The sequence below is a fragment of the Capricornis sumatraensis genome, chromosome 3, assembly GCF_032405125.1.
Source record: "Capricornis sumatraensis isolate serow.1 chromosome 3, serow.2, whole genome shotgun sequence".
NCBI lineage: Eukaryota > Metazoa > Chordata > Mammalia > Artiodactyla > Bovidae > Capricornis > Capricornis sumatraensis.
Window position 1 is genome coordinate 147,982,516 of NC_091071.1, and position 21,303 is coordinate 148,003,818.

A 21,303-nucleotide genomic window follows, 5' to 3' on the forward strand; every position below is an offset into this window, starting at 1 on the left:
GTCCATGGGGTCACAAAGAGTCAGACACGACTGAGAGACTTCACTTTCACTTTCACTAGGTTGGTCACAGCTTTTCTTCCAAGGAGTAAGTGTCTTTTCATTTCATGGCTGCTGTCTCCATCTGCAGTGATTTTGGAGCCCAAAGAAATAAAGTCTGTCAGTTTCCATTGTTTCCCCATCTATTTGCCATGAAGTGATGGGACCAGATGCCATGATCTTAGTTTTCTGAGTGTTGAGTTTTAAGCCAACTTTTTTACTCTCCTCTCACTTTTATCAAGAGCCTCTTTAGTTCCTCTTGGCTTTCTGCCTTTAGAGTGGTATCATCTGCATGTCTGAGGTTGTTGACGTTTCTCCTGCCTATCTTGATTGCAGCTTGTAACTCACCCACCCTGGCGTTTCTCATGATGTACTCAGTGTATAGGTTAAACAAACAGGGTGACAGCAGACAGCCCTGTTGTTACTCCTTTCTCAATCTTGAACCAATCAGTTGTTCCGTACAGGGTTCTAACTGTATCTTCTTGACCCGCATACAGGTTTCTTAGGAGACAGGTAAGATGGTCAGTCATCTAGTTCCCTGGCCAGGGATCAAAGCTGGGGCCCCCTGCATTGAAGGCTTAATTGCCAGACCACCAAGAAAGTCCCAACAAAGCCCTCTTTTAAATGCAAATACTTAGATATTGAATCTAGAAACATTGAATTCTACAATAAATGTTGTTGTCCTTGTGAACTAAAAGCCCAAAGTTCAAAATGTTTACGTAGAATTAAAAGCTCAAAAGCCATTCTCACTGCTTTACTATGCAGCATATTAGTCTTGGAGTGTGGGGCTGCAGGTACCTTGGGAGAGGGCAAGTTCTTTGAGCATGTAGAGCCTGCATGATTTTTTTCAGGAGAGTGTGGTTCTTTTAGGACCTCAGAAGTTGTATTTTTAATGTCAAATCTCTCATTTTCTAAAAAATGCCAAAAGTCAATAGGATACATTAGATTTCCACTGGCCTCAGATCCATCTTTTATAGAAACAAGATGTCTAAGCCCCTAGAGCAGTCATTCCCAGTAAGACTGTGCACAGAGCTGAGTGTTTACTGCTGCCAAAGAGCATTACAGTGACTTGGGTTGTCTGCAGGAGGATGAGTGGATGAAAATTTTGGTTTTAGCCTTGACAAATATTGATTAGTCAATGCTAGTTACCTGGAATACATAGCCTGTTAAGAAACGTATCAACGAGACTTTCCTTGAGTATTTGGATGGTCCCAGTGATGGCTCAGCAGGTAAAGAATCTGCCTGCAGTGCAGGAGGTGCAAGAGACTCAGGCTCAATCCTTGGGTCAGGAAGATTCCCTGGAGTAGGAAATGGCAAGTTGCTCCAGTATCTTGACTGAAGAATCCCACGTACAGAAGAGCCTGGTGGGTTACAGTCCATAGGGTCACCAAGAGTCAGACACGACTGAGCACAAGATCGATTTGATTGAATATAATCCCAAGGGTTCTTAAAAATGAGAGCTGGAGGGTGAGAGTCAGAGGAGCAGGGAATGACTGAAGCAGCAGAGGGTGAGACATGATTGCTGAAGGGAGTCACAAGCCAAGGAATGTAGGCAGTCTATAGCTGCTGGAATAGGCAAGGAAAGATTCTGCCCAAGAGCCTTCAGAAGGAACATCTTGATTTTAGCCCACTGGAGTCCATTTTGGACCTCTGAACTCCAGAACTGTAAGAGAACCAATTCATGTTCTTTTAAGGCACCTGGGTTATCAGTTCAGTTCAGTTCAGTTGTTCTGTCATGTCTGACTCTTTGCCACACCACGAATCGCAGCACGCCAGGCCTCCCTGTCCATCACCAACTCCCGAAGTTCACTCAGACCCACGTCCATCAAGTCAGTGATGCCATCCAGCCATCTCATCCTCGGTCGTCCCCTTCTCTTCCTGCCCCCAATCCCTCCCAACATCAGAGTCTTTTCCAGTCAACTGTTCACATGAGGTGGCCAAAGTACTGGAGTTTCAGCTTTAGCATCATTCCTTCCAAAGAACACCCAGGGCTGATCTCCTTCAGAATGGACTGGTTGGATCTCCTTGCAGTCCAAGGGACTCTCAAGTGTCTTCTCCAACACCACAGTTCAAAAGCATGAATTCTTCAGCGCTCAGCCTTCTTCACAGTCCAACTCTCACATCCCTACATGACCACTGGAAAAACCATAGCCTTGACTAGACAGACCTTTGTCGGCAAAGTAATGTCTCTGCTTTTGAATATGCTATCTAGGTTGGTCATAACTTTTCTTCCAAGAAATAAGCGTCTTTTAATTTCATGGCTGCAATCACCATCTGCAGTGATTTTGAGCCCCCCCCCCCCCCGACCCAGCCCAAAGAAGTCTGACACTGTTTCTACTGTTTCCCATCTATTGCCCATGAGGTGATGGGAACAGATGCCATGATCTTCATTTTCTGAATGTTGAGCTTTAAGCCAACTTTTTCACTCTCCTCTTTCACTTTCATCAAGAGGCTTTTTAGTTCCTCTTCACTTTCTGCCATAAGGGTGGTGTCATCTGCATATCTGAGGTTATTGATATTTCTCCCAGCAACCTTGATTCCAGCTTGTGCTTCTTCCAGTCCAGCGTTTCTCATGATGTACTCTGCATAGAAGTTAAATACGCAAGGTGACAATATACAGCCTAGATGTACTCCTTTTCCTATTTGGAACCAGTCTGTTGTTCCATGTCCAGTTCTAACTGTTGCTTCCTGACCTGTATATAGGTTTCTCAAGAGGCAGGTCAGGTGGTGGTGATGTTATAACAGCTCTGGAAACTAATACAGTCCTTACTGCCCACCTCTGAACTCTCCATTTCCCTCACCTGTTTAGTTTTCTCCATTTACTTATCACCATAAGATACACGGAGAAGGCAATGGCACCCCACTCCAGTACTCTTGCCTGGAAAATCCCATGGACAGAGGAACCTGGTAGGCTGCAGTCCATGGGGTCACTAAGGGTCAGACACGACTGAGTGACTTCACTTTGACTTTTCACTTTCATGCATTGGAGAAGGAAATGGCAACCCACTCCAGTATTCTTGCCTAGAGAATGCCAGGGATGGGGGAGCCTGGTGGGCTGCCGTCTATGGGGTCGCACAGAGTCAGACACAACTGAAGCGACTTAGCAGCAGCAGCAGCAGCAGCATAAGATACACTAAATGTTTTCCTTATTAATTTCTTCACTTTCTTCTCTACCCACTACAATGTTACTCCATGACTCTAAGGAATATTTTTGTTTGCTGTTGATCCCTAACATCTAGAACAGTATCCGCTATATCCTAGACCCTCAATACTTAGTTGTCAAAAGGAAGGAATTTTTTTCATTAAAAAGAATTTCACATCATATCATCACTTTTTAAAAAAAAGTTATATTTATTTTTGGCTGCACTGGGTCTTCGTGGCCGTGAGGAGGCTTTCGCTGGTTGTAGCAAGCAGGGGCCACTCTAGTTGCGGTGCATGGACTTTTTGTTTCAGTGGCTTCTCTTATTCCCGAGCATAGGCTCCAGGACACCCGGGCTCAGTAGCTGTGGTGTGCGGGCTTAGTCATCCTGTGGAGTGTGGACTTTCATGGTCCAGGGAATGAAACTGTGTCCCCTGCCTTGGCAGGTGGATTCTTAACCAATGGACCTCTAGGGAAATCCATCTTAGTTGTTTTTACCAAGGCAGCCTTTAAAACAAAATGATAATAATGATATCTTCTTCCTTGTAACAGAGAATTTATTTTCCTAGTTTTCCAGTTCTTTCAAAAGTAGGACAATTGGCAGTACTCTATTACTGATTTTTTTTTAAAGTTACTTTAGATGAATATTAGCAGCTTCATCTACAAACTCTACTCCTGCATTTTAAATGTTCTGATATAAAAAAAATAGTCTTCACATTTTAGATTTTTAAAGAGACTCATGTTCCAAAAGCATTAGAAAATTCAGAAATTATGTTCTTACCTAATAAAGTAAGCAGTCTTTAAATTCCTGGCAAAATATCAATTTCCTGAACTCATATAACTTCAAATCTAAGGACCTGAAGTCTTTTAGTGAGAATTCCAAAGTATGTTTCTCACAGATTCAGGGAAGGTAAATCAACTTAAAATAATTGCCTTCTTCCCTCCTTCCTTACTATTACATTGTCTTTTTCACATTTCAAGTAGAGGAGAATGAGAAAAAGTGCTATGTTCTGGTTTTTATGAAATCTACTGTGATGTATTTTATCGTTATGACCCTGTGTCCCACGTGGGATTAATGGTTTTCCACTTCCTGCCTGTGTAATTGAAGAACATTACTTTTTCTTCTCACCTTTGGAAAGGATATGGTAGTGCTACGTCTGGCCATTCTGTTCCAATGTTTCTTGGTGTTGTCATCAACTCTGCATGTTATCCAGTGTTAGAGAAGCAGTTGTCTGCACAGCTTTTCCTTCTATTCATCAAAGAGTAATTATGAAGCGTGTATTTTATGAGAGGTACTAGAGGTACAAAGATCACAGTCTCTGATCACCTTTCAGTATAGTGAGTACCCTCCATCTTGCTTTCAAACAATGAAGTGTCAGAGCTTTGTATATAATCAATTCCAACAGGCAAGGAGAAAAATGTAGGAGAAAATTAAATGAAGTGTCCTTTTAGGAGGGAATCTTTATTTTTCAGAGAATAGTTTTTTCGCTTGTAAAACATATTATTTAAGCTTTTTTTAATAGAAGAAAAATACAATGCTTCCATTTCAAGGTGGCATTTTGAGCTCATATGTTTGGATCCTCCCTTCCTCCAAATTCCCATGAAAATGCAGAGGAAACTGGATCATTGCTGAGGCCACATGTTCAAACTGAATGGAATTCTTGAGAGATGTTATGCAGATAGATTGGGTTGAATGATGGGCCAAACAACCAATGCTTGGTTGACTGATTAAGAAGTCAGATGTACAAGCAAATGGATAAATCTCACAAGTACTTCATATCTCAGAGGCACACGAGTTAGATGAAAGGGAGGAGGGGGGCTCTGGGAGGTCTTTGAAGTACATATATCTGTAATAGTGGCCATAGCACACACAGAGCATGATTCCTAAGTTATCTGAGCTCACACTTGATATAGATGGCCATTCCTAGGCAAGAAGCCAGGGCTCCTTTAGCTGGCTCCTAATGCGGGTAGTTATGCCAGTTAGAAAAGGGAAGCACTGCTTCAGCTGGCTGGTTACCACACCAAGGAGAAAAGGAATTCTCCCTAACTGAAGAGAGCTCTTGGGACTAATGGCTTTTGGCTCGGAGTTCCTGTCCTAGGTCCTAGTCCACAAGCTAATGGGCCACCAATCAGAGAAAAAGATGTGCACGTTTTTCTGAGTTTTCCCCTTTTCTCTCTTCTTCTCTCCTTCCCTCCCTTCCTCCCTCCCTCCCTTCTTTCTTTTCTTTAATCTTCTAATGAATCATTTCAACAGGTACACTTGAAATTTCCGATGAAAGCCTTTTAACCCACAACAATGGATAAACCTCTTCCTGCTTTTGTAAGAAGGCTTGTAAACAGAGATAAATAACAGGTTAGATAGGGAAGTGTATTCAGCTGTCCAAAAGAGGGAATGATTCTGAGAAAAGATGTTCTTGTGAGACAATGATCATAAAAGATAAGGTCCAAAGGTCTAAAAGTTCATTCTTCACAATTGATTAAATAAATTACAATGCCCCACAAAAAGTGGTAGCCATTAAAAATGATATTATTAGAAACTTTTACTGACACAGAAAGATTTTCACAGTATACCGCTAGGTTTAATGAGAGAAAGAAATCAGGTAACAAAACAGTCAAGTCAAGGCACTGTGTTTATGTATTTGCCTAAGGAGCACAGGTGAACATTGTCAATGACAAGAAGATAAATACTGGAATATTACGGACCAACAAAGTAATAGGCAAAAAGTTAATATACACTCTTAAATATGACAATAAAATGATACTATAAACTTCTTTATGATGAGCTATATTTTTAATTTTTTGAGAGCTTAACATAAATGGACATGTTTTCCTTATAGAATTATAAAAAGTAAATACTGTTTGTTAGAAAGCTTATTTCTAAAAAGGTGTCAACTAAGAAAATTTGATGGATGAGTCCTTAAACTGAACAAAGAGAAGGGCAATTTCCATTTTATTGAAAATATTCTGTAATGCAGGAAAAGAGAGAAAAAGTGTACTGATTCATTTTATGCGACCATCAGACCTCTGTATATCAAAACCTAATGAAGAGCTAAAAAAAATCAACCACGAGCCAATTTTTACTTGTGAATATGATGCAAAACTTTACAAATCACAATGTCGATTCTAAGGATACACAAAGTGAGAGTTGTGAGTTAAACTTTCTTTGGGGCAAAATGAGGGCTGCAGCCTGGGAGACAGCACCTCAGATAGCTCTAACAGAATGCTTCAAAGAGGCAGTAAGGGAAGTAAATAGAAAAGATTTTGTAAGGGGAGTTCAGTGCTATCAAGCATTAATTTTATAAAAGGTTTTCTGCTAGTCAAAAGGAGTTGATGTCACCATGAAGGGATTTTTGTTGTTGTTCAGTTGCTAAGTTGTGTCAGACTCTTTGTGGCCCCATGAACTGCAGCATGCCAGGCTCCCGGGTCCATCACTATCTCCTGGAGTTTGCTCAAACTCATGTCCATTGAGCTGGTGATGCCATCCAACCATCTGATATTTTGTCACCCTTTTTTCCTCCTGCCCTCTAACTTTCCCAGCATCAGGGTCTTTTCCAATGAGTCAGCTCTTCGCATAAGGTGGCCAAAGGATTGGAGCTTCAGCTTCAGCATCAGTCCTTCCAATGAATATGCAGAGTTGATTCCCTTTAGGATTGACTGGTTTGATCTCCTTGCTATCCCAGAGACTCTCAAAAGTCTTCTCCAGCACCACAACGTGAAAGCATCAATTCTTCAGTGCTCAGTCTTCTTTATGGTCCAACTCTCCCATCCATATCCTACTGGAAAAACTATAGCTTTGACTATATGGACCTCAGTTGGCTAAGTGATGTCTCTGCTTTTTATTAATCTGTCTAGGTTTATCATAGCTTTTTTTCCCCAAGGACCAAATATCTTTTAATTTCATGGCTGCAGTCACTGTCTGCTGTGATTTTGGAGTCTAAGAAAATAAAATCTGCCATTGTTTCCCCATCTATTTGCCATGAAGTGATGGGACTGGATGCCATGATCCTCGTTTTTTGAATGTTGAGTTTTAAGCCACGTTTTTCACTCTCCTCTTTCACCTTTGTCAACAGGTGCTCTAGTTCCTCTTCACTTTCTGCCATGAGGGTGGTGTCATCTGTGTATCTGAGGTTGTTCATATTTCTCCTGGCAATTTTGATTCCAGCTTGCTTCATCCAGCCCGACATTTTGCATGATGTACTCTGCATACAATTTAAATAAACAGAGTGACAATATAGAGCCTTGACGTACCCCTTTCCAAATTTTGAACCAGTCCATTGTTCCATGTAATTTTCTAACTGTTGCTTCTTGACCTACATAAAGGTTTCTTAGGAGACAGGTAAGGTAGTCTTGTATTCTTATCTCTAAGAATTTTCAAGTTTGTTGTGATCCACACAGTCAAAGATTTTAGCATATTCAGTGAAGCAGAAGTAGATGTTTTTCTGGAATTCTCTTGCTTTTTCTATGATCCAGTGGATGTTGGCAATTTGATCTGTTGTTCCTCTGCCTTTTCCAAATCCAGCTTGAACATCTGGAATTTCTCAATTTATGTACTCTTGAAGCCTAGCTTTGAGAATTTTGTGCATTACCTTGCTAGTATGTGAAATGAGCACATTTGTATGATAGTTTGACAATCTTTTGCATTAACTGTTTTGGGAATTGGAATGAAAACTGACCTTTTCTAGTCCTGTGGTCATTGCTGAGTTTTCTAAATTTCTGGCATATTGAGTGCAGCACTTTCACAGCATCATCTTTTAGAATTTGAATTAGCTCAGTTGGAATTCCATCACCTCCACTAGCTTTGTCCATTATAATGCTTCCTAAAGCCCACTTGACTTCAAACTCCAGGATGTCTGGTTCTCGGTGAGTGATCACACTATCGTGATTATCTGGGTCATGAAGATCTTTTTTGTATAGTTCGTCTGTATATTCTTGCCACCTCTTCTTAATATCTTCTGCTTCTGTTAGGTCCATACCATTTCTGTCCTTTATTTTGCTCATCTGTGTATGAAATATTCCCTGGTATCTCTAATTTTCTTGAACAGATCACTAGTCTTTCCCATTCTGCTGTTTTCCTCTATTTCTTTGCATTGTTCACTTAAGAAGGCTTTCTTATCTCTCCTTGCTATTCTCTGGAACTCTGCATTCAGTTGGGTATATATTTCCCTTTTTCCTTTGCCTTTTACTTCTCTTCTTTTCTCAGCTATATGTAAGGCCTCCTCAGACAACCACTTTGCCTTTTTGCATTTCTTTTTGGGATGGTTTTGATCACCTTCCTGAACAATGTTATGAACCCCTGTCTATAGTTCTTCACTCACTGTTTACCAGATCTAATCCCTTGAATCTCTTTATCACTCCCACTGTATAATCATAAGGGATTTGATGTAGATTGTATCTGAATGGATCATACCTGAATCACCAACCCAATGGACGTGAGTTTGAGTAAACTCTGAGAGTTGGTGATGGACAGGGAGGCCTGGCGTGCTGCAGTCCAGCACTCTTTGGGATCACAAAGAGTCAGACATGATTGAGCAACTGAACTGACTAACTGATACCTGAGTGGTCTAGTGTTTTTCCCTATTTTCTTCAATTTAAGTCTGAATTTTGCAATAAGGAGCTCATGATCAGAATCACAGTCAGCTCCTGGTCTTTTTTCTGTTCACTTTATAGAGCTTCTTCTCCATCTTTGGATGCAAAGAATATAATCAATCTGATTCTGATATTGACCGTCTGGTGCTGTCCATGTGTAGAGTTGTCTCCTGTGTTGTTGGAAGAGGGTATTTTCTATGCCTAGTGTGTTATCTTGGCAAAACTCTGTTAGCTTTTGCTCTGCTTCATTTTGTACTCCAAGCCCAAACTTGTCTGTTACTCCAGATATATCTTGATTATCCTACTTTTTTATTTCAATCCCCTATGATGAAAAAGACTTTTTTTTTTTTTTTTTGGTGTTAGTTTTTGAAGGTCTTGCTGGTCTTCGTTAAACTGTTCACCTCTAGCTTCTTCGGCATTAGTGGTTGGGGCATAGCCTTGGATTATTCAGATATTGAATGGTTTGCCTCAAAATGAACAAAGAGCATTCTGTCATTTTTTGAGCTTGCATCCAAGTACTGCATTTCAGACTCTTTTGTTGACTATGAGGGCTGCTTCATTTCTTCTGAGGGATTCTTGCCCACAGTGGTAGATATGATGGCCATCTGAATTAAATTCACCCATTCCCCTCAACTTTAGTTCACTGATTCCTAAAATGTCGATATTCATTCTTTGCGTGTCCTGACTGACCATGTCCAATTTACCTTGATTTATGGACCTAATATTCCAGGTTCTTATACAGTATTGTACTTTACAAGATCAGAATTTACTTTCACCACCGGATACATACACAGCTGAGTGTTCTTTCTGCTTTGGCCCAGCCTCTTCTTTCTTTCTGGAGCTGTTTCTCCTCTCTTCTCCAGGAGCATATTGAACACCTGACTTGGTGGGCTCATCTTCCAGTGTCATATTTTTTTGCCTTTTTATACTGCTTGTGGGGTTCTCAAGGCAAGAATGCTGAAGTGGTTTGCCTTTCTCCAGTGGACCACATTTTGTCAAAATTCTCCACCATGATCTGTCCCTCTCAGGTGGCCCTGCAGGGCAAGGCTCATAGATTCATTGGGTTACACAAGACTTTGATGAAGGGATGTAGTGCTTTTCTAGATGTGAGTAGAGGCAAAGATTGGGATTATGAAATCAGTTCCTAAAAATACCCATCTAAAGACCTGTTTCACCACGTTCTCTGGAGAACAGAGTGCCTCGCTCTCCACCCTGAATTCTTTTAAGGGAGTGTCCAAGGTCAGCTGCTGCAGCAGCACAGGCAGATGGCAAATGTCCTTCTTGTTGTTGTCTAGTTACTGGCAATGCTCTTGGCAAGTGCCAGTTTGTAGTTGACAATAGCAATTTGTTTTAGTATTATGCTAAAACAGCATTATGCCGTAAGCAAGTAAGATTTATTCTTAATCTGAAAGCCTGTTTCAATATTATCTAGGTTAATAAAATCTTTGATCAATAGATTAAAAGACAAACTATTTGACATTGAAGTGTCAATAGATTCTGAAAACACATCTTATGACAAAAGGCCCAGTTCATTAAAAACAAGTAACAAAAAATTGGCCTCTTCATTTCAGACTAGAGATTAGAATGACAGTTCCCCCCCAAAAGATAGAATGTTTATCTGAAGCATACACCCAACGCTTTGCTAAACAATTGAACAGTAAAGGCATTCCTGTTAGGATTACGATTATTTGTAAAGATAATCTATAAAATCCTAAAGTTGTCGATTGAAAAGCAGTTATACTATTAAGATTTGGGCAGTTGGTCAGTGACCAAGTCCAACAGGTAGACTACATATAATTAAAGGACTGAAGAGAGCAATGACCTAAGTAAGTGAACCCCACTAAGACATTTTAAATACATGAATCGGTTTGGTAATTTACTTTGTTGTTTCTCTTGGACAAGTAACATTCTTCCTACTCTGTTTATTGGGTTAAGTTACCACCCATGAGGTAACTGGCCTTCCCCAGTCTCCTGGGGCAGGAGTTGGAAGCAAAGTTAAGCACTAATGCACTTAAGAGAAATGCACATATAAGTTAAGCTGAGACTCAAGAAATGAACATACTTGTGACATAAAGAACATAGGAAATGCCTTTCATTCTAGTTGTGTACTTTTCTGGGATGGTGCATTGTCCGGTGTTTCTTCCTCCTGATACCAACTAGTTCTGACACCAAATGTGTGTCCCACAATTAATTCGTTTCTGCCACTAACTACCTACAGGTTCAAGTGGTCTGTCTACAAGTTACCCTCATTTAGATGTCAGTCACAGCACAGGTCCCCAGGTTACCCACAAATCGACTTGGCTACAAAACTAGATTACCGCAACTGCTTTTCAGAGCACTTACTTCTGGAAATAGCTTTGGACTGAGACAACTTGACAGATGCACTCGTAATACTTAGTAGTAAAGAAATGGGTATTTTTTATTTTATTTAAAATATTCTATAATGCAGGCAAAGATAAGAAGTATTTTGATAATTCACTAGAATAGCTCACAAAACTCAGGGAAACATTTGACTTGGGTGGATCATTTTATGAAAAAGGATATAAATGCCCAGCCAGATAAAGAGGTGCATAGAGTGGGGTCTAGACGGATCATGAATGAAGGAGCTTCTCCTTCCATGGATTGGGGAGGCACCACCCTCCTGGTATGGGGATGAGTTTGGCAATTTGGAAGCTCCCTCAAACACATTATTTAGACGTTTATATGGAAGTTTCATTACAGAGCTATAACTGATTAAATCACCGGCCAGTCAGTCAGTTCAGTTGCTCAGTCGTGTTCGGCTCTTTGTAACGCCATGGACTGCAGCACGCCAGGCTTCCCTGTCCATCACCAACTCCTGGAGTTTACTCAAACTTATATCCATTAAGTTGGTGATGCCATCCAACCATTTCATTCTCTGTTGTCCCCTTCTCCTCCTGCCTTCAATCTTTCCCAGCATCAGGGTCTTTTCAAATGAGTCTGTTCTTTGCATCAGGTGGCCAAAGTATTGGAGCTGCAGCTTCAACATTAGTCCTTCCAATGAATATTCAGGATTGATTTCCTTTAGGATAGACTGGTTGGATCTCCTTGTAGTCCAAGGGACTCTCAAGAGTCTTCTCCAACACCACAGTTCAAAAGCATCATTCTTCAGTGCTCAGCTTCCTTTATAGTCTAACTTTCACATCCATACATGACTACTGGAAAAACCATAGCCTTGACTAGATGGCCCTTTGTTGGCAAAGTAATGTCTCTGCTTTTTAATATGCTGTCTAGGTTGGTCATAACTTTCCTTCCAAGGAGTAAGCATCTTTTAATTTCATGGCTGCAGTCACCATATGCAGTGATTTTGGAGCCCCCCAAAATAAAGTCTGACACTGTTTCTACTGTTTCCCCATCCATTTGCCATGAAGTGATGGGACCGGATGCCATGATCTTCATTTTCTGAATGTTGTGCTTTAAGCCAACTTTTTCACTCTCCTCTTTTACTTTCATCAAGAGGCTCTTTAGTTCTTCCTCACTTTCTGCCATAAGGGTGGTGTCATCTGCATATCTGAGGTTATTGACATTTCTCCAAGCAGTCTTGATTCTAGCTTGTGCTTCATCCAGCCCAGCGTTTCTCATGGTGTACTCTGCATAGAAGTTAAATAAGCAGGGTGACAATATGCAGCCCTGAAGTACTCCTTTTCCTATTTGAAACCAGTCCGTTGTTCCATGTCCAATTCTAACTTGTTTCCTGACCTGCATACAGATTTCTCAAGAAGCAGTCTGGTATTCCCATCTCTTTGAGAATTTTCCACAGTTTATTGTGATCCACACAGTCAAAGGCTTTGGCATAGTCAATAAAGCAGAAGTAGATATTTTTCTGGAACTCTCTTGCTTTTTCAATGATCCAGGGGATGTTGGCAAATTGTTCTCTGGTTCTTCTGCCTTTTCTCAATCCAGCTTGAACATCTGGAAGTTCATGGTTCACGTATTACTGAAGCCTGGCTGGGAAAATTTTGAGCATTACTTTACTAGTGTGTGAGATGAGTGCAACTGTGCTGTTGTTTGAGCATTCTTTGGCATTGCCTTTCTTTGGGATTGGAATGAAAACTGACCTTTTCTAGGGCTGTGGCCTCTGCCGAGTTTTCCAAATTTGCTGTCCTACTGAGTGCAGCACTTTCACAGCATCATCTTTTAGAATTTGAAATAGCTCAACTGGAATTCCATCACCTCTACTAGCTTTGTTCATAGTCATGCTTACCACTAGGTGAAAAAATCACTGGCCTTTAGTGATTTAATTCCACCTACAACCCTTTTCCTCTTCCTGGAGGTATAGGGATAGGAAGGAAAGTTCCAACCCTTTAATCATGCCGTGAGTTTTCTGGTGACCAGAATGTATCTAAGGGTTCCCAGCTACTAATACCTCCCCAGCCACAGATCTTCTCATTAGCATATGAAAGATACTTTTATCACTGGAGATCACAAGGGTTTTAGGAGCTGTGTACCAGGAATTAGGGAGGAGGACCAAATGTTTACTTTTTATTGTATTCAAAGAAGGAGGATTCTGTAATAGCTAAAGGATTAGCTATTGGCAGTAGTGGAATGAGACAACAGTAAACTGCCACAATTACTAAGAAGAGATTTCAAATCAAGTGTGTGCACTTACTTAGTCACTCAGTTGTGGCTGACTCTTTGTGATCCCATGAACTATAGCCCACTGGACTCTGCCCATGGAATTGTCCAGGCAAGAATACTGGAGTGGGTTGTCATGCCCTTCTCCAGGGGTTCTTCCTGACCCAGGGATCAAACCCAGGTCTCCCACATTGCAGGCAGATTCTTTACCATCCAAGTTACCAAGGAAATACATTGTTTATTTCCTCAGAAGGCTGATCCTTTAAAATGACTACAGAAAGCAACAACAACAAATACAAGAAAGCAAAAAATCTAAGTTTTACCCTGCTACTCTCACCTGAAAAACTTTTGCTGGGATTTATGCTATCTTTGAGAAAATCCCCTGTAAAATGGACAGTGCAACAAATAAAATTTTATAAAATATATCATCAATTTTATTATTAAAAACATAATGGCAGGAATAAAAACCAATAAATTGGAAAACAACACAGGAATTCTTTTAGCACTGAGAGAAGACTGAAAAAATAAATATGAAGAAAGAAGAGACAACTGGCCTGGAAGAGAGATCTGAGTAGTTCAGTATATGAGTGGGAATTTTCAGGAGTTGATGAGACAAACTCACAGATCTGAGTCAATAGAGATTTGGTATTTATAACAAAAAGGCTAACAAAATACCAGGCACATTGATTAATAAACCCACACATAGGCATAAGCATAAAATTTCTGAATTTTAAAGATGAAATTCTTTAAGCAAAGAGTTAAAGGTATCCTGACATTGAGATGCAAAGGCAGAGATTATTTCTTCATGGGATGGACCCCAACCCTTAACGTGATTGAGTGGTGGAGAACAGAGTTTGAAATGTTTAAGCTGAGGTTAGTCTACAAATATATCAACTACTATTCTGCTCTATATAAAAGAAACTAGACAGTGATTTTCCCAAATATGACAAGGATGCAAAAAAGATTATGCCACACTATCAATAACAAGTTGTAAAATTAAAAATAATTTTTGAAACTATCAGTAATCTGAAGCAAAATTTGATCAGTTATGCTCTAGGAATTTCCTTTTGCCTCTCCACATACAAAATGATATTGAAAAATTGTCATGACGAGGTGAATAAAGAAGATGTGATTAAAAACATGTAGAAAAAATATGTACTTACTGTAGCAGTTAATTAATAGAAATGCTGTGTTATTTTCTGGATTTTATGCCATTTGTAGTATTTGCTCATACTTTAAAATTTTGCAATTTATTTCTCATCCTGAGTAAAAGTTTATTTTCATACCTAATTTTTAATCAAGTTACAATTATATACCATAAAATGAGCATTCATAATTGTGTTTTTCTTAATAAATAAAATTCCTAAAATTACTGAAGTTTCAGGCCTCCCAAACCTGGTTTTTTCTCCTGTGTGTTACCCAAGTGACCTTCATATATTTCCCCATCCTATCAAGAAATGAATCAACACAAAGATATAAAATGTAACTTTAAAAAGGGGGAAGATTAGGAATTAAAAAGATTCTGGGTGATACCAAGACCAGACAACATGTTTGCTATCTAAATAATTAATAGGCTTATAAAACCTAGTGTAAATGTAAAAACTGATTCTTAAGAGAGAAAAATAATGTGAAAAATTAGTTGCCATTGATCATAAACATTGAATCATTTTCATAAAATGCGGTGTGGAGTGGGAAGAGATATGAAAAGGTTATATTCCTCATCTTCCATAAGCTTTGTATTTAGTTTATTGATGGCATGGGGTTTTGCTGTCTGATATAGAAAGGGCATAATATTCTAAATATGTCATTACTGGAGCATTATGAGGATTTAGCAGTTAGAAAGGCCACCATTCTTAACAACTCATATGTGCATTCTCGTGTATACAGAAGTAACAGTATCTTAGATATAAATGGTAATCAAAGGTGGTAAAGTAGGAATTTACAATTCCTAAATTGCTACATTTTTAAAAAAGGAAATCCTTTTTGGGGGGGAATTCCATTATTTTAATTAACATTTGATCATTTTTCAGTGAGAACAGTGGCTTTGGGGGGGGGATAATAAATATTCAGTGGGTGAAAAATTAGCTGTCTTTGCTTTGCTGTCATTAAGCTGAGGCAAATAAAGAGATAGGGAGACTTATTATCTTCTATATTGGATTGTTAGGTTACCAGTGCTCAAAACATAGGAGCTGCAAAGCCTCTGATGCTTCAGTGTTGGCATCAAAGACAGAAGGCAGTTGCAGTCAATTTTCGTGAACTAATTTCATGGTCATTTTCTTTTCTTTCAGAAATGAAAGCAAAGCCTTTCTGAAAAACCCATACTCGTCATCTACTACCGCTTTGACTCTGTTCTTTCCGTTTCAAGTTCTTTGGTTAAGAAAAAACATGTTTGTTTGCCGTAATAGGCAAAGACTGATAAATAAATAGGCAAATAAGTCCCCCAAACTCAAAACAACCACTGCTTCTGGGAAATTATTGATTAACTGATGCATTTGTTTTATGAGAACTGTTGGAATTGGCAAAGGGGTTAATCTTGGCTTGCAACTTTGAAGAGTAATTCTTTGAATGATTCTTTCCTATGCAAGGCATGGATTTTAATTTTTAAGACCTCTAAATTCTATATTATATTCTTTTTTTTGTCGGTGGTTATAGAAAGCATAGCTCTAGAAGTACATTTTATTTTCCACCTAGGGGAATCTCATTTCAGCTCTTTTATCATCCCTAGGTTGTTGGCATACAGTCGTCATCCCAATTGTTCATGTGTCTGTGCATGACAACAGTGGGTTTTTGTTTTTTTGTTTTTTCCTTTTTTTTCATTTAGTTGTGAACTGTGTAGCTACTGAGCACCAGTTATCTTGCTGGCTATAACAGTGTGTATGTGTGTTTGTCTGTGCACGTGGATATCCTATGTCTATCTCCATGTACAAAATTTTCAAGTAACGTTAAGAGTGTGATACCACCAGACAGAATAACTTGAAGAGTGTGATACCAAGACAAATGTTTCCAGCTTCCAAAATAATTTTTTCACGAGCCTGTCATTTTTTTGGCTTTGACTTAGAATAGTTTAGTTCAGTTGCTTGGGTACAACTGATTGAATACAGTTGCAACAACTGAAAAAATCTGTTATAAGTTAGGGGCACTTTACATTTGCACTCCATTGATTTCAATACGATGCATTATTTTCAACCCAATTTAGTGCCCGTAAAAACTCTGAAGCCTTGACTAACAACGGAGAGGATGAAGGAAGCATGAATTCACTTTGAAACAAAGAATAGTTTATTAAAAATATAATATTCTATAAAAAGGTGACCAAAGCAGTTTCTTTCTCTTGTCTTGTTAAAAATAGTTAAGGCTCCCTTGCTGTTAACAGGACTTCCTGTTAAAGGTTGAATCTGGCCAGTGGAGGCCACAGCAGGAAATTGGAGGATGAGAGGAGTGTGACATCCTGTATTTACCCTCCCATCTTCTTGTCTGCCGCGTTGCTGAGGGCTGGCTTTGTTCCTCTACCAAAGGCCACAGTTCATGTTGGGGAACCTCTCTGTCTAGTTTTGTATCTGAGTTCTAATACTCTTTCTCTCCCTTTGCGTTTTCAGACCTAGGATTGGTCACAGTTCCCTTCTGTTGCTAGTTCCAAGGTGCTGTACCACGCCTTCTAACTTCCCTTAAACCCGGAATATACCTTTGCAAAAAAATAGTTTTAATTAAATTCTCCTCAAATTTTCCAGTGTTTAAGTGTACCTTCTGGTTTCAACCAGATCATTGAGTAAGCAGTACTTTGAAATAAAAAGAGGCATTTTGACCAATATTAGAGGTGAGTAAGAGAGAGTAAGGGCTTCCCAGTTGGCACTAGTGGTAAAGAAACCCCTGCCAATGCAAGAGTCCTAAGAAACATGGGCTTGATCCCTGGGTCGGGAAGATCCCCTGGAGGAGGGCATGGCAACCCACTCCAGTCCTCTTGCCTGGAGAATCCCATGGACAGAGGAGCCTGGCGGGCTATCGTCCATAGTGTCGCCAAGAGTCAGACGCAACTGAAGTGACTTAGCATGCACGCACATATGCAAGAGAGGGTAAAGGGGGCACGGAGCACTAACTGCAATTTCTACACAGCCCCTTCCTATCTCCCCATTCTATTTGATCATCCTGATCTCTTTCCCTTTTTCTGGTCCCCAGTTTCCTCATGACTGACCAAAGCCTTTTATTTCATTCTCCAAGGAATCCTCTCTACTTGGGATTAAGTTCAATACTCTAAAATATAGCACTTTCTCCCATCTCCTGAGCTTCCCATCAGTTTTCATCTCCTATGCCCCATTCTCTCAGAACACCAATGTCAACTGGCAATTAAATAGAGAAGCAATTTGATACACTAGTTTGTACTGCTGCTGCTGCTGCTGCTTAGTCACTTCAGCTGCGTCCTGTGTGACTCTATGGACTATAGCCTGCCAGGCTCCTCTGTCCATAGAATTCTCCAGACAGGAGTACTGGAGTGGGTTCTCCTCCAGGGGATCTTCCCAACCCAGGGATCAAACCCAGGTCTCCTGCATTGCAGACAGATTCTTTACCACTGAGCCACCAGGGAAGCCCACACTAATTTAATGCTAAGGTATAAATCTCTAATAATGCCTTAAGCATGTGTTGCATTTCACAGAAAAGTGACTTTTAATGAAGACTTCTAAGATAAAAATGTCTTGTCCCAGATTATACAGTATAAATAAAGGGGTGACTCTCTAATGGTGAGGATATCATCCACAAAGTCTGGAAATTCCCTTGGGGAAATATTACTAGACAACAAGTTCAGCTCTTAGGTCACATGATAAGAGTTGGCAGCTCTACTTGGATGTAAGTTTTACAGTGAGAAACTAAATAGTAGGCTTAGTATAAAGATTACGCCAAAATGAAACCATTTCTCTTCCTGGTAAAATGGGGGGAAAAGTAGCGTAGATATTAGCAACTTTGACATAATAAATGAGCAGATATGATAGCTCTTTCTAGACAGGAGCAATCTCCATTTAGATATGATTTAGACATAATTTAATGGAGAAGGAAATGGCAACCCACTCCAGTATTCTTCCCTGGAAAATCCCAAGGACAGAGGAACCTGGCGGGCTACATAGTCCATGGGGCCGCAAAAGAGTCAGACATGACTTAGTGACTCAACTGCCATCAACATATTAAAAACTAAGCAGAAATATAAAAACAATATGGAATTTGATGAGCTTTGGATAAAATCAAGGACTGCTGTATGATTAGGGCCATTTTCAGAGCCATATTCCTTTTTATTCCCCAATGGGAAAAGCTTGGTGTGTCATAACCCATGGCCCAACTTCTGATGGTTTGCATTATTGTGTGTTTGATGCCATTAATTCAGCTCTCAGGTGTGTGTTACATACCATTTCTTCAGAGCTTCTGCTGTTAATACTTTTCAATTCAAACTTTCTCAGTCATATTTGCTTTAATCCAGTTAAATAAGGGCATGTACAGAAATTGCCTCACAGAAATATTTTATTAAGATATTATGTATCAATTCATCTGCATGGGAGAAGCTCAGTAATATTCCTCCAGGGTCAAAATCTGATCTCTTGTACCCTCAACCCTAAATCTCTCAGCTGGCCTAGAAGCCAGAAGTGAACAGTGAGATCTCAGCATCAGGGGCAGAGGCTGAGGGCATATAGCTGGGTGTAAATTGGAGGCCATAAGCTTATAGGAGAGCAGATTAAGAAAGTACCACCTGGGACTTCCTTGGTGGGCCAGCGGTTAGGACTCCATACTTTCACTGCAGGGGGCACAGTTTCGATCCCTGGTCAGGGAAATAAGATCCTGCATGCCTGAAGGCCTGGCTAAAAAGTAAGAATAAATAAATAAAATAAAACCTCTGGTAAGGCGTGAAAAATATTTTTTTAAAAAGCATCACCTTTGACAACCTTACCTAAAGGCCTCCCATACTAGATATTTCACTAGAATATTTTGCAAAGCTTCTTTTAATATTTACCATTCATTCATTCATCATATTAAAAAAATTTGTTTACTAGGTACCAGGCACCGTTCTATGCACTAAGGGTACATGTAGAAGTAGAGACAGGGGAAAGAGACCAGAAACAATATAACTGAAAGGGGAGAGAGCTGGGTAAGGAGGTCAGGAATTTAGGAATCGTAATTGACATTAGGGTCTTCTCTGGTGACACACTGGTAAAGAACCTACCTGCCAGTGTAGGAGACCCAGGTTCCATCCCTGGATCAGGAAGATCCTCTGGAATAGAAAATGGCAAACCATTCTTATTCTTGCCTGGGAAATCCCACGAACAAGGGACCCTAGAAGGCTACAGTCCATGGGGCTGCAAAAGAGTTAGACATGATTTAGTGACTAAATGACAACAATTGCCATTTAGTGACCTTTTTAATTAGATGACATTTGAACAAAAACGGAGTTGAGGGAGTGAGCCATGCACCTACCTCTTCACACAGACCTTTTGGGTCAATCAGCATGTTAAAGCATTTCTGTCCAATGCAAACACAAAGGTAATTTAAAATTTCGTGGTATCTACATTTTTAAAAGTCTAAAAAATAGGCAAAATTAATTTGAATAAAATATTAACTCTAACCAAATATATCCAGAATATTATTTTAACATGTAATCAAGATCTAGGAAAACATACTAATTAGACACTTTTTATTCTTTTTTTCATAACAGGTCTTTGGCATGGGATATGTATTATAATTACAACACATCTTCAATTGGACCAGCCTGTGTCAAGCACTCAATAACCACACATGGTCAACGGCTACTGTATTGGACGGTGCAACTGCTGAGTGTGGAAAAATTGCCACTTTTAAAGAAAATACTTAAGGAGAGCATTAGGGCATTTCATTTCTTTTTTTAGCCCAGTGCTGCTGCTGCTGCTGCTAAGTCACTTCAGTCGTGTCCAACTCTGTGCAACCCCAGAGATGGCAGCCCACCAGGCTGCCCCGTCCCTGGGATTCTCCAGGCAAGAACACTGGAGTGGGTTGCCATTTCCTTCTCCAATGCATGAAAGTGAAAAGTGAAAGTGAGGGTGACCCACATTGTCCCCTTTGAATCGGCAATCCAACATAAGAGTCATGTTTAATCCTCAGATGTTCACATACATCTTTTGCCAAAGCCTTCCTCTCTTTTAGAATTGTCCCACTGAGACATTGATTTTGCTAGACTGTCAATTCAAGTACAAGCTTTTGTGGTATTTTGTACATCTGTTGTGTGTTTGTGTGTTACGTGTTTGTTGAATTTTGTATGTTTGTTAAAAAGGTAGCTGATAATGTTAAACTAGAAGTTAAGGATATAAAAAGGAGTTTTAAGGATGCAACTGTACTCTAAATGCCTGCACTCTAATACTATGAGTGTTTATGAAGTATCAAGTTTAGCATGAATAAGAAGAAATAAACCATACCTAAATGCCATTTTTGTTTTCCCTAAAAATCAACTACCAGGGCAGCTGTTTGATCCATTTCCCCTTCTTCAACTAGCCTGTAAGTCCCAAAGGATGGAAATCATACCTTTGTTCTTTTTCTTTTGCATCCTCCTTAGAATAGAGGGTTGTGGTGGGTACACAGTCTGTATTTAATAAATATTTATAGGTGTCTGCAAACTGTTTTTGTGAGGCCCACACAATGATTATTTTAGTCTTTAGTGACTATAGAGTCTCTGCCACAACTACGCTACTCTACTTGCATCACAAAAGCCACCCTAGAATACTTTTACATTTTTGTAAATGGTTGGAGAAAAATCAAAAGAAGAACAATATTTTGATGCATAAAATTGGTGTGTCATACATAAAACTTTATTGGTTATATAGAAACTTGTGCTTATAAATAAAATCTTATTGGAACACACAGTTATGCCCATTGTTACATGTTATCTAGGGTTGCTATGGAAGATACAAAAGAAAAAGAACACACACAGGGAACAGGCTGGATCTAGT